The sequence below is a fragment of the Marmota marmota genome, unplaced genomic scaffold, assembly GCF_001458135.2.
Source record: "Marmota marmota marmota unplaced genomic scaffold, marMar, whole genome shotgun sequence".
Taxonomy (NCBI): domain Eukaryota; kingdom Metazoa; phylum Chordata; class Mammalia; order Rodentia; family Sciuridae; genus Marmota; species Marmota marmota.
In genome coordinates, this window is record NW_026000021.1 from 5,343,678 (window position 1) to 5,356,369 (window position 12,692).

A 12,692-nucleotide genomic window follows, 5' to 3' on the forward strand; every position below is an offset into this window, starting at 1 on the left:
GATTTTAGACTGTACCTCTAGATGAAGGTCTAGATGATATCAAGAACTTTCAGATTTCATGATTCAAGACAGCATTTTGGAAATCAATTAATTTGTAAGATTTTTTTTTCTTCAAAAAATTCTGTGTGTGGGTTTGTGTGTGTGTGTGTGTGTGTGTTTAAAGTGAACCATGCCCCAATGTGAAAACTACCCTTGAATTGACTTCATGAAACTTGTGCTTTCAGTGACTGAACCCTGCCACTAAAGGTTTCAGAGTTCAAAGTTAAAAAAGCAGAGGCTCCAACAGTTTTCATCCCAAGAGAATAGGCTCTCCTCTTTCCCTACTCTTTCATCTCCTATATCCCCTTTGGCTCTTCCCCTAGGACTTCAGACTGTGGCTTAGATAGACAACCTGATTTTATATATAAATTCATAACTGGAAAAGAAACTGTCTAATATAGACAAAAGATAGAATGGTCTGCCCGTGTATACTCACCAATAAAAGACCTTCCCATCTCAGTCAGTTTCTATCTCTGGAATGGCAGCTTTGGTAACTTAGAAACTGGCTTAGTCTTTCGTGGGGAACAACATTAACTCAGGCAGGAAAAACCTTGGCTTTTGTTCAGGAATTCACAGCTTTTAAACGGTCTCCATCTTTCACAGTCCTTGTTTATGATGTCAGTGAATTTTTTTTAAAGATAAAATATTCTGGACATAGAATAATTTAAAACCTTTTTTGAGTTCTTTACATATCCTGGAGATTAGTGCTCTATCATTGTATGGCAAAAATTTGCTCCCAAAATGTAGGCTTTCACTTTACCTCATTGATTGTTTCTTTTGCTGAGAAGAAGCTTTTTAGTTTGAGTCCATCTCATTTATTAATTCTTGATTTTATTTCTTTTTTTTATGTTAGGGTTTGTTTTTTTTAATTTTTTATTGTTGGTTGTTCAAAACATTACATAGTTCTTGATATATCATATTTCACACTTTGATTCAAGTGGGTTATGAACTCCCATTTTTACCCCTTATACAGATTGCAGAATCACATCAGTTACACATCCATTGATTTACATATTGCCATACTAGTGTCTGTTGTGCTCTGCTGCCTTTCCTATCCTCTACTATCCCCCCTCCCCTCCCCTNTAGGTTGATTCCCAAGTATTTTATTTTTTTTGAAGATATTGTGAATTTTATTTCTTGTGCTTTAGAAGACTTGTTAAGGAAGTCAGGGTCTAATCTGTCATGGTGAAGATTTGGGCTTACTTTTTCTTCTGTTAGGCCCAGGGTCTCTGGACTAATTCCTAGGTCCTTGATCCACTTTGAGTTGAGTTTTGTGCATGGTGAGAGATAGGGGTTTATTTTCATTTTGCTGCATATGGATTTCCAGTTCTCCCAGCAACATTTGTTGAAGAGGCTGTCTTTTCTCCACTGTATGTTATTGGCACCCTTGTCTAGTATGAGATAACTGTATTATGTGGGTTTCCCTCTGTGTCTTCTATTCTGTACCATTGGTCTACATGTCTATTTTGGTGCCAGTACCATGTCATTTTTGTTACTATAACTTTATAGTATAGCTAATATTGTGATGCCTCCTGCTTCACTCTTCTTGCTAAGTATTGCTTTGGCTATTCTGGGTCTCTTATTTTTCCAAATGAATTTCATGATTGCCTTTTCTATGAGTAATGACATTGGGATTTAAGGTATTGAATCTGTATAGCACTTTGGGAAGTATGGCTATTTTGACAATATTAATTTTGCCTATCCAAGAGCATGGGAGTTCCATTAGTTATTTGCTATTTCCATTGTTTCACCATTTTCCCAATCAGGCCCTAAATTTTAATGAAAATGATCCTACTTGTTCTCCATTCATCCCCTCCTTACTCCTTCCACTTTCAAATAATATACCAGTAATAGCCAAAAACTACACACATACTATGCTGTAAAAAGGCAGAATTAACACTGTGGGTTGGAAGGCTATGGGTTGTGGGGACACTCTTTGAAGATCAACAGTTCCTTTTTTGCCTTCCCACATACCCAAGTCTTCAAATTTTGTCCTTCATAGAAGGCCCTTTGCCTTTCTCAGTAAAGTACAGAATGGATTGCCTTGAAACATGCCCTTCTCCTCACTGGGGCAGGTGTGCAAACTGTACAGCTTGGAATAGCTTTAAATCACTGGGGCTGCAGCAGGCACAGAAACCAGACTGGCTCTTCAAAGGATGTCTTCTCATACCACCTTTAGGTGTCAAGATGAGTCGAATTCCTTCCCTTCCCACTTAAACCCACAGTCAGAGGCTGGTACTCAGGAGAGTTAATTCTTGTCATCGTTTTTGTCATCATCCTCTGAGGGGTAGGAATGCCAGGTCAGCCTTTTATCACAGAAGGATATGACAACCTGTGAGCACTTGACATTGGACTCCTTGGCAGGGATCAATTCAGCCTCATCAGAGTTTTTCCATTTTATCAGGAACAGGAGCTCTCGGCTGGAGTCTGTAGCTCCAATAATCCACGTGGCTCCAAACCCTGAGCAAAGCCCTGTGGCTTTGCTAACTCTTTTTTCCCCTCTTCTTCTTCTTCTTTGGTTTGCTCACTTCTTCCTTATCTTCAGAATCAGAATCAGCTCTACACTTGCCTGGGTCTGATTTATGTCTCACCTGCTGTTTTCTGTAACTGTAGAAGCTCAGTAATGAGGGCCAGGTTCTCTTCTAGCTCCTGTGTGTTGTGCCCACCTGAGAAACCTTCCACTTTAGGAGGTACTCCACTTTGCCCTGTAGACCCCACGATCGAGAACTTTTTCTCTCTTCCCTTGCTAAAGGGAATGTATAGTGTCATAGCCACTTTGGAAAGACAGTTGGGCAGTGTTTTTCATAGACAGAATAGTCCCACCATACAAATGAGGTGAAATTAAATGAGGTGAAAATTTTTGTCTACAGAAAAAAATATCCACACAAAGGTTTATAGCACTTTAATTCATAATCAACCCAAACTAGAAGCAGCAAATATGTCATTCAATAGGTAAATGAATAGACTATGATACATCATACAAAGAATTAATATTTATTGGTAAAAAGAAACAAACTATCAAACTATTAAAAAAAATATGGAGGAAACTTAAAGTCATACTGTTAAGTGAAAGAAATTCTGCAAACTGAAAATACTGCATTCTGTAAGATTCTAGTTACATGATATTCTGGAAAGGGTGACACTACAGAGACAGTATAAATTCAGTGGTTGCAAGGGGTTCAGAGGGAGGGAAAGAAATAAACACAGGGAATTTTTAGCCTCATAAAACTAGTTTGTATGATACTGTCGTGGTGGTAAATTATACATTTATCAAAACTCAAAGAACTTTACAACACAAAGAGTGAAACTTAATATATGCAGATTTTGAAAAATCATTTAGGATATTAAGGAATCTTAAGAAAGGATGCAGAGTGTGACAAGAGAATCTAACAGTATTGTGGATGTATGGAACAATCTCAGTGAAGCAGGTTAGAGGGGCTGTGTTGGCCTAAGTAGGTTTGAAAATGAGTGGAATCTAAATACAGAAAGAACAGCACAGAAAAACATAAACTCTGCATTATGATTGATAAAAGTGTTTGATCTGAGGTATGGGTTAATAATTTTATTACTGGTATACATATATATTGAAAATGAACAGGTAAATAAATGGAGGTGGGTAGTGGGTGTCACTTTAAAGTGAGAGGTTATAGACAAGCAAGGGGAACTAGCTTACTTGATCCATGTGGTAATGCTGTGGAGTTAGAGACATTAGTATGAACCCATGTTTAACTTAATATACATGCAGCTCATTATTTATAGGATATTTATAATTATATATATAACTATGAATTAGGATACACACATACTTCTTTTTTTAAAGATAGAGAGAGAATTTTTTAATATTTATTTTTTAGTTTTTGGTGGACACAACATCTTTATTTTATTTTTATGTGATGCTGAGGATCGAACCCAGCACCCCGCACATGCCAGGCGAGCGCGTTACTGCTTGAGCCACATCCCCAGCCCACACATACTTCTTTCTTATCAACTTGACAGAGCCTACAAGGAATTGCACCACAGTAGCAATAAGCACACTTAGCAACCAGATCGTAGTTTCTAATCCTATTTTCCATATAAAAATAGATTCTTGGTGAAATGGTTGATTCTAGGACTAGGTCAGGAAAAAAAATACAAGATGAGCCTGTAGCATTTTGCAGTCTAGGAAGCAAGGAAATACTTAAACACACACACACACACACACACACACACACACACACACTAATGAAGGTATGTCACAGGGACAAAAGGCAAAAGAAAGAACTTCCAACATACAAAATTAGAGCAATATAAATAATGAAATCATGTACTTTTGAGTTGTAGCATGATACATAAACCAAATCCATAAATCTATATTGATATAAATGAATGACTGAATAGATTAATAAATGAAAGAAGACAGACAAATATCCCATGCAGAAGAATCTCAAATTATGGAGATGCTCTATCCTAAAGGAAGAAAAGCCTAACTCGACACTCAGCTGGGTGCTGAGTGTACCACATGGAAAAAGCTAGAGTATAAAAAAAAGGAGAAAAGAGTGAGTTTACAATGAAGAAAACTGACAAACACCTCAACCAGGGAAAATGACCATAAAATCAATCATAAATCATATTGATATAGTTATGTACACTTGATATCATTTGATGTAAATCACTTATTTCTGTGATTGTCTGCACCCAAATATATCTCAATCTAATCATGATTTTTTTAAAAAAAATCAGAAAATTTTCAGTAGAAGAGCTTCCTCAAAAACACCTAATCAATACTCCTCAAAACTGTCAAGGTCACTGAAAACAAAGAAAGTCTAAAAACCTGTCACAGCCAAAAGCTTAATGAGACATGACAATCAGATGTAAGATGGCATCTTGCAATAGCAAATAAACAAGAGGTAAAACCTAAGGAAGTCTGGATAAACTATGCACATCAGTTAACAACAGTGTATCAACACTGGTTCATTATTTATACCAAATGGAGTGGGGGGTACATAGGAATTCCTAGTACTGCTCTTGTAAGTCTAAAACTACTATAAAACATAAAGTTTATTTAAAAAAAAACTAAAAGAGAAAAATACCTAAACGGTTATGATAAACCAAATCCAGCCAGACTTACAGTACAAGGCAGAGTTGTCTATCCAAGCTGAATCAGCTCTCACAGAAACAGGAGAAAAGATTTCCTGAGGTAGAAAAGACACAACCTTGATTTTGTTACATAATGTGAATTGCTCCCACAAACGGTTTCACTAATGCATGAGTTTTTATTTATTCTTGTTTTTCCATTAATTTCCAAACATGATAATTTTTGTATTTTACTTCTTTGAATTTTACTTCTTTGAATAGAAGTATTTTACTTCTTTGAATTTCCATGTTACTGATTCCCAGTACAGGAGACTCTTTTTAACAATAAGTATGTCAAATCTCAACACATAAGGACTTTTAATAAAATTTTACTTCAATGGATGATATATCATGAAATTAATGATATTTCTACTATAGCATCTTAATAACTAGTCCAAATTGAATGTTCCCTCATTATTCAAAATATCTTTAAAGTTAATTTGTTTCAATTAGAATACAATCAAGATCTACAGAATGCATCTGGATTATACATATAATAAGCCTCTAATTTTTTTGTGCTATTTACATAGTTTAGGACAAATGTGACAAGAAAATCTAACAGTATTGTGGATGTATGGAACAACCTTGTAGAACATTTGGTTTTACATCAATAAAGCACTGTGATGTCATTTAACATGAACATCTCCCTTATTTCTATAAACTGGGAGTGAGATTAGAAGATTTATTAGATACTTGATACTTCTTTTTAACACTTAGTGTTTCTGTATGTCTCTATTGCCTTATATCAAAAGAAAAATAAAATCTTGTTTGTCTCTCCTTTAGAGATGAAAAGATTAATTAGTGAATTCAGGTCATGTCAGCCTAACCCATCTATTTAAATTTTCACATCGAATGTTACTTATCTAATAGTTTTAGCAACTATTGATGACCATCACCTAGATCCATTAAAGTCTACAAATGTGGCTTTCTGTTGCTATCATTTTTTTCTCATTTATTAGCTATGCTTCTTTAAAAAAAGACAACAACTTTCCCTCACCAATTATTTTGCTGCTCTAAAATGTAATCTATACAGGAAAAATGACTAATCTCTCCCATTTGAAATGCAAACCACTCAACTCAGGGAGATACTGAAACCCCTTTTCTGTCCATAGACAAGGGGAGCTGATTCAGGAAGAACAGGAGGCTTTCTTCAACATGCAGCACTGTTTCCAGTGCAATTTACTTGAGCACTGAATGCTTCATAGCAGCCCTCACACCTTGCTTGCCCCCTGAGTCATCTTAATGAGGGTCTTCGCCTGTGCTTTATCTGGAGAATACCTAGACACTATCGCTGTCAAACAGGCTGGGTAGGAACCACTGTAACAGAAAGAGTGACACTGCTGTCTCCTTTGATATTACTGATCAGCTTTAATTGCCTCCCAGGCAGCTTTATATTGTCAAAGACTAGAAGCAACATGTAGCTACACTTGGCACCTTTATGTGGCATGATTTTTTTTCTCTATCATCTATCTTGGTATGTATGTTAGACTTGATTCAATAGACATGCAAAAATCTTTAAAAGTCCAGCCAAAGCTTCTGCTAGTACCTTCTTTCCCATTAGGATGTTTGCTGCACATTATCAAGACCAGCTCCACTGAATAAATCTTTTTGAGGCCGGAAAAGTATAGATTTCCTCCAATGCTATTAACAGGAAGTATCTTTCATTTGTCAGTTGCTTGCTATATATGACCACTATGCCAAGTGCTCTAAATGGAATAATTTAATTTTGACTTTAAAAAAACCCTGGGATGAATAAAATGTGAGCAATCATTCAGATCATGTAGTGGTGAAACTGATATTGTAACCTAGGTCAGCATCATTCTAAGATCTGTACTCTTTCCCTTATATCATACTAACAGGAACATTTGTTGAAAAAAAAAAAAAGTCTATGTTCAAGGCACTGTCCAAGATGCTAGAGAAAAAGTGGCATGATGGCTTCTGCCTCTAAAACCTTGCTACTTGCTTTTCAAGGAGTAGTTTGGAGTCCAAAAGCAGCGACATCATCTGGAAGATTGTTAACTGAAAAATCTGTTTATGCTCCCAAAACTACTGAATCAGAATCTTCATTTGAACACAATTCTAAGGTATTCTATAGGTGTATTAAAAAAAACATGTTTGTTATGCACTGATGAGAAATGTTTCATCTAGTTGTGGAATTAGTAAATAAATATTTAAAAGGAAAACTAGCTCCACAGAGCAGCCACAGAAGACAGTTAAGTGCTATAAGAAATCAACACTATGGAATACCTAAAAATAAGAAATCAGGTAGCACAGATCCAAGGAAGACTTCCTGGAGGAGGTGGTGCTTACGTAGAGCACCAAAATGCCTTGACTGGGAAAATGAAGGTATCATAAGGCAGACTAATAATGAAGGCATTATGATAAAGACATCTACATAAAAGAGAAGTAGGATTAACTCTGCCCAGAGCAGTCACTTGTTAGACACTCTAGAAAAGTTTTAAGGCTATGGTGCCATCTCTGTTCTCCCAGAACTTACCCAGAGTTAGTATTTTGTTGTTATTCAGTAAATATTTGATTAAAAGAAAAGGCACTTCTCAAAAGTTATGCTTCCTCCTTGAATTCTTTTATTTGTATATGACCTTCCCAATTATGGTTGATGTTTTCTAATTACGTTGGGGTTACCTTTGAAGTAGGTCCATTCATTGCCACACAAAACCTTAACTTGTGTATCCGTAAGACATAGTGATGCACTTTGAAAGATCTTTCACACAGAGATCAAGAAACTACATAAGCATGCTTTTTCATGGATAGATGTTTTATGATCACTATTCAGGAATATTTTTTAAAAAAGCATTATAAAATAGAATTACTTGATGAAAGACATATAAACATTTTAAAGTTTTGAATCACTCTGATAAATTGATTTTCAAAAAGGGTATTCCCTTCAGTAATACTCTGGTCTGGAAAACCTACATAGGAAGAAGGAAGGCAGAAGTGGGTTAACTGATGAATAGAAATTAGAAGAAGATTACCACTGAATACGGAAGAGAGGTGGGAGGGAAAAGGAGGGAGAAGAGGAATTGCACGGAAGATGGAAGGAGATCCTCATCGTTATACAGAATACATGTATGACGATGTGAGGGGAGAAAAAAAGTGTGCCACATTAGATTGGGTAGAGAGAAGTGGTGGGAGGGGAGGAGAGGAGAAGCGGGGATAGGAAGGACAGCAGAATAAAATAGACATTATTATTGCTGTATTTATATACGTGACTGTATGACCAATGTGATTCTGCAACCTGTACACTCAGAAAAATGAGAAATTATACCCCATCCGATTCAAATGTATGATATGTCAAGATCATTGTACTGTCATGTGTAACTAATTAAAACAAATAAAAATTAATTAATTAATTAACTCTTCTGTATTGAGAAATTTTATTTTATAAAATGTGATGATTATACTACACATTTTGTTTCTAACTCCTACCATAGTCTTTAAAGAATATCATTATACATTAGGAAACTATTCCTTAAGGCTGAGAAGAGCACAGTAGCAGTCCTTAATGTCATATAGCTATTAAATGTTGGAGCCAGAATTTGAAATTTGGACTTGTATGTCTACAAGCTCTGTACTCTGTCTTTATATCATTTTGCTATACGTTGCTACATAAAAAATTACCCCAAATTACTGCACAATTTTGTGGGTCAGGAATTTGCACAGGCTTGGCTAAGCAGCTGTATTCCTCTCTATGTGGCCTTAGCTAAGCAAGTTCATGTGCCGCAAGACAGCTCACTTCAATGGCTACAGCCAATGAACTTTGTTGATGGTGATGTTTATATGAGCCTTTCCACTGGGATAATTGGGTTTTCTCACAGTATGGCAACTGGTTTCCACCAGTGAATATTACAAGGGACAGGAAGTAGAAACTCATAGTCTCTAAAAGCTTGAACCCTAAAACTGGCACAGAATCTCCTCTGCCATATTCGGAACAGTCACAGAACCCACTCAGACTTGAAGAGATATAGACAGAGACCTTACCCACACACATAAGCATCAACTAGCAGCCAACTTTAATTTATTAGATTTCCTAAAATACAACATTGAAAATATATATATCCAAGTTATATAATATATATATATATATATATATATATATATATATATATATATAATTATTTATGATATGTCACAGGTACTGATACCTCAAAGAAGAATGTTGTTTTCCATTGTAAGACTTTTCTATTTCCCATAACCATGTGCATTAATTATTTAGAAAAAAAAATAAAATTAAAAAAAATGTTATTACTATTTTATTGCAATGATTCTGTTTATTTCAGAAACTAGAAGTCAAATAAAACATGCTAGATTATGGAAAGGGTGCTATGTGTATGTAGTTTTCTCTCCTTTGTTATATGACCTGGCATGCTGCAATTTGAGAAGTGGCAATGCTCTGGATTGAAAACCTGGTTTCCAGGATGTTAGCAGCTAGATAAATACTGCCTTCTCCTCTTCAATAAAGCATTACAAAGCATTGTGCACCAGTAGGTGACCGCAAAAGAGAGTCCCAATTTTACTGATTACAGGATAAAACTGGCCTGGCTTCATCAGTGTCTTTAATCTAGTTAGAATTCAAATGAAGGTTCCATTCTGTAAACCCATGCAGACTTCATTCCAAGACAGCACAGGTGTATCTGGCTCACTGGCAACTACAGGCATGGCTGAAGCATTTCCACTTCATTAAAAATTTCCCCTCCTCTCACATCTGTGCTGAGACCCTCACACTCATGGTTGGCTGAGCACACTGACTTCAGGAGTTAACCAATGCACCATATAATCAATTTTCCCAGTTTAAGCAAAAATAAAATGAAAGCATCATTCTCATATGTCCACCTATTTTAATACCTACTGTCTTGACATTCCTTATCTAACTAGGGATATGATCATGCAAGGATCTCACTTGGATAATCTCTAGAGAAATTCAGGTTCTTCCTACTGCTCACTGCGTAACTAAGCCCCAGGGTCCAGAGAGTACAGCCAACTCATAAGAGCACCCAATGAATGGAGAAGAATATATAAAATGGTCCTTCATTAATGGTTCAACAGAAAACTTGTTTAGGAATCATTTCCATATGAATGGCAAACACATGGAAGACAAGTTTATGTAAGCATGTGCCTGACCCAGCAACTCACAGAGTAGATTCTAGTCCATGACTACGTACATTCTCCCAGAAAATGGAGCATTCTGAATGCACACACCCATTTGAAAATATATTCATAAAGGGACTCCCAGACCCTGTTAGCCTACTTAAAAGATGACATTAATTTTATTTTCCTTAAAATGTTAAAAATTGTCTATTAAATAGAAAAGACAAAATACATATTTTAAGTAATGAATATCAAAACATAAACTCAAAATTACTTAAATCAGGAATCCCAGTTTAACTTTTTGAAATTGTAATTAAATCTTATTAGATACTTTATAAAAATAAAAATAAATAAAAAGATGCAGTGGAATGAGTTACATGGTCACTGTTCCCAGGAGGTTAACAGTACCTACAAATGTGGGTTTACATTAGGACTGCTGGTGATGGTACTCTGTATCAGGATGAGTTAACAAGGTAGAGATCAGACTCAGTTTCCTAAGTTTTGAGAGATCCTGTTTATTCCAGACTCTAACCACTCCTCACCTTGCCTACACCTTCTGTATCCTGAAACATTAAGATGAGAAACCTTCTCTAATTTCTTCTACCCTCTGAACAGTGTGCCAATATGAGAATGAAAGGCTAATTGAGTTATCTCCCCATCATGAAGTTATGAATGTTTATGCCCTATAAAATTTTTTTGACAATAAAAATGTACGGTGTCCTAATGATGCTCTTTTGAGTGACTTCATATTTTCTGAAAGATGGATTCTATGGAGAGCAGTAACTGGTTTATAGTGTAATTGAGAGAAGAATAAAGAACTAATTCAGGATTTGTTTTATTTAGCTACAAAATTAAAGCACTGGAACTCATTACTTAACAGGTTTCGTGAAACATACACTGAGAAGTTATTTATGGCCTCTGAATGCTCATAATGTAACAACACATAGCAGGTTGAGTGTCCCTAAATCCAAACTCTTAGAACCAAATGTGTTTCAGGTTTCAGTTTTTAGATTTTGAAATATTTGTATATACATAATGAAATATCTTAGGGATGAGATGCAAATCTAAACATGAGATTTACCTGTTTTATATGTACCTTATATACAACACCAGAAAATAATTTCATATAATATTTTTTAATAATTTTGTACATGAAACTAAGTTTCATAGTGTTTCAATCAGCTTTTTTGCTGCTGAGAGAACAAGATCTGACAAGAACAATATAGAGGGGGTGAAAGTTTACTTTGGGGCTCACAGTTTCAGAGGCTCAGTCCATAGATAGCCTACTTCATTCCTTAGAGCCCAAGATAAGGCAGAACATCATGGAAGAAGAATATGGTGAAAAAAAGCAGCTGGGGACATCACACCAGGAAGCAGAGAGAGAGATTCCCCCTCACCATGGACAAATATATACCCCAAAGACACACCCTCAGTGGCTCACCTCTTCCAACCACACCCTACATGCCTACAGTTACCACCAAGTTTATCCCTATCAAGGGATTCATGGACTGATTAAGTTAAGCCTCTTATAACCCAATCATTTCATCTCTAAACTTTCTTGCATCGTCTCACACATGAGCTTTGGAGGCACACCTAATATCTAAACCATAACACATAGTGTGGGGTTTTCCAGAGTAGTGTCATGTTAGAATTCAGAAAGATTTTGGAGCATTTTGAATTTTGGATTTTCAGAGTAGGGATGTTCAATCTATATTTTAAAATATATGATAAACATAATAACACAGTTCTTCTTACACTGAAAATGTTAATAATTATTAAAATGAAAGTAAAACTACCCATATAGTGCAACTGGATATATCTGACTAAAAGCACAAGCTCTTATAGACTATGACCTAATAATTCTCTTTTTAAAAATATACCTTTTTCTTAGCCTAAATTTTTTAAAATAAAATCTGAGACAAAATTTGCATGTAAAGTTGTTGACAGGGACAGGGGAGTCCCACGATGTAATCCCAAAGATGCCAGATTATAGGAAAACAAGAAGACAAGACATGGAGGGAAAGTAAAGACAAAGTGATGTGTTATAAATTTGACCGCAGCCTTACCAGAAAATACACCTGATTGCTCAATCATGCAGACCATCTCCTGCGAGGGCATGTGGAAGCACTACATCTGGCAGTAGCCTGTCAGGGGGAGGGAGAATAATTTATTCACCAGTTCCCTATGTCTGCTGTTTGGCATTGATCAAGGCTCCCCTCTGGGGCCTATACGAACATAGCTCGAAACACGTTATCTTCTTGGAAGGTCACCATTTGCACCCAGCAGAAGAAAACAACCAAACAAGTTTGACAGAGTACATGAATTAAACCCAGCATGAATGCAAATAACAAAACAAAACAAAACAAAAACACTTTCACATAGGTTTAAAGAACATTTGTTACACCATTATATATATATAAACATTTGTTATATAT

General features: G+C 35.8%; 1 pseudogene; it reads right to left on the reverse strand.

Moving 5' to 3' along the window:
- Nucleotides 1–2,287: 2,287 nt before the first annotated feature.
- On the reverse strand, nt 2,288–6,728 carry LOC107155714 (annotated as a pseudogene).
- Between the last annotated feature and the right edge of the window lie 5,964 nt (nt 6,729–12,692).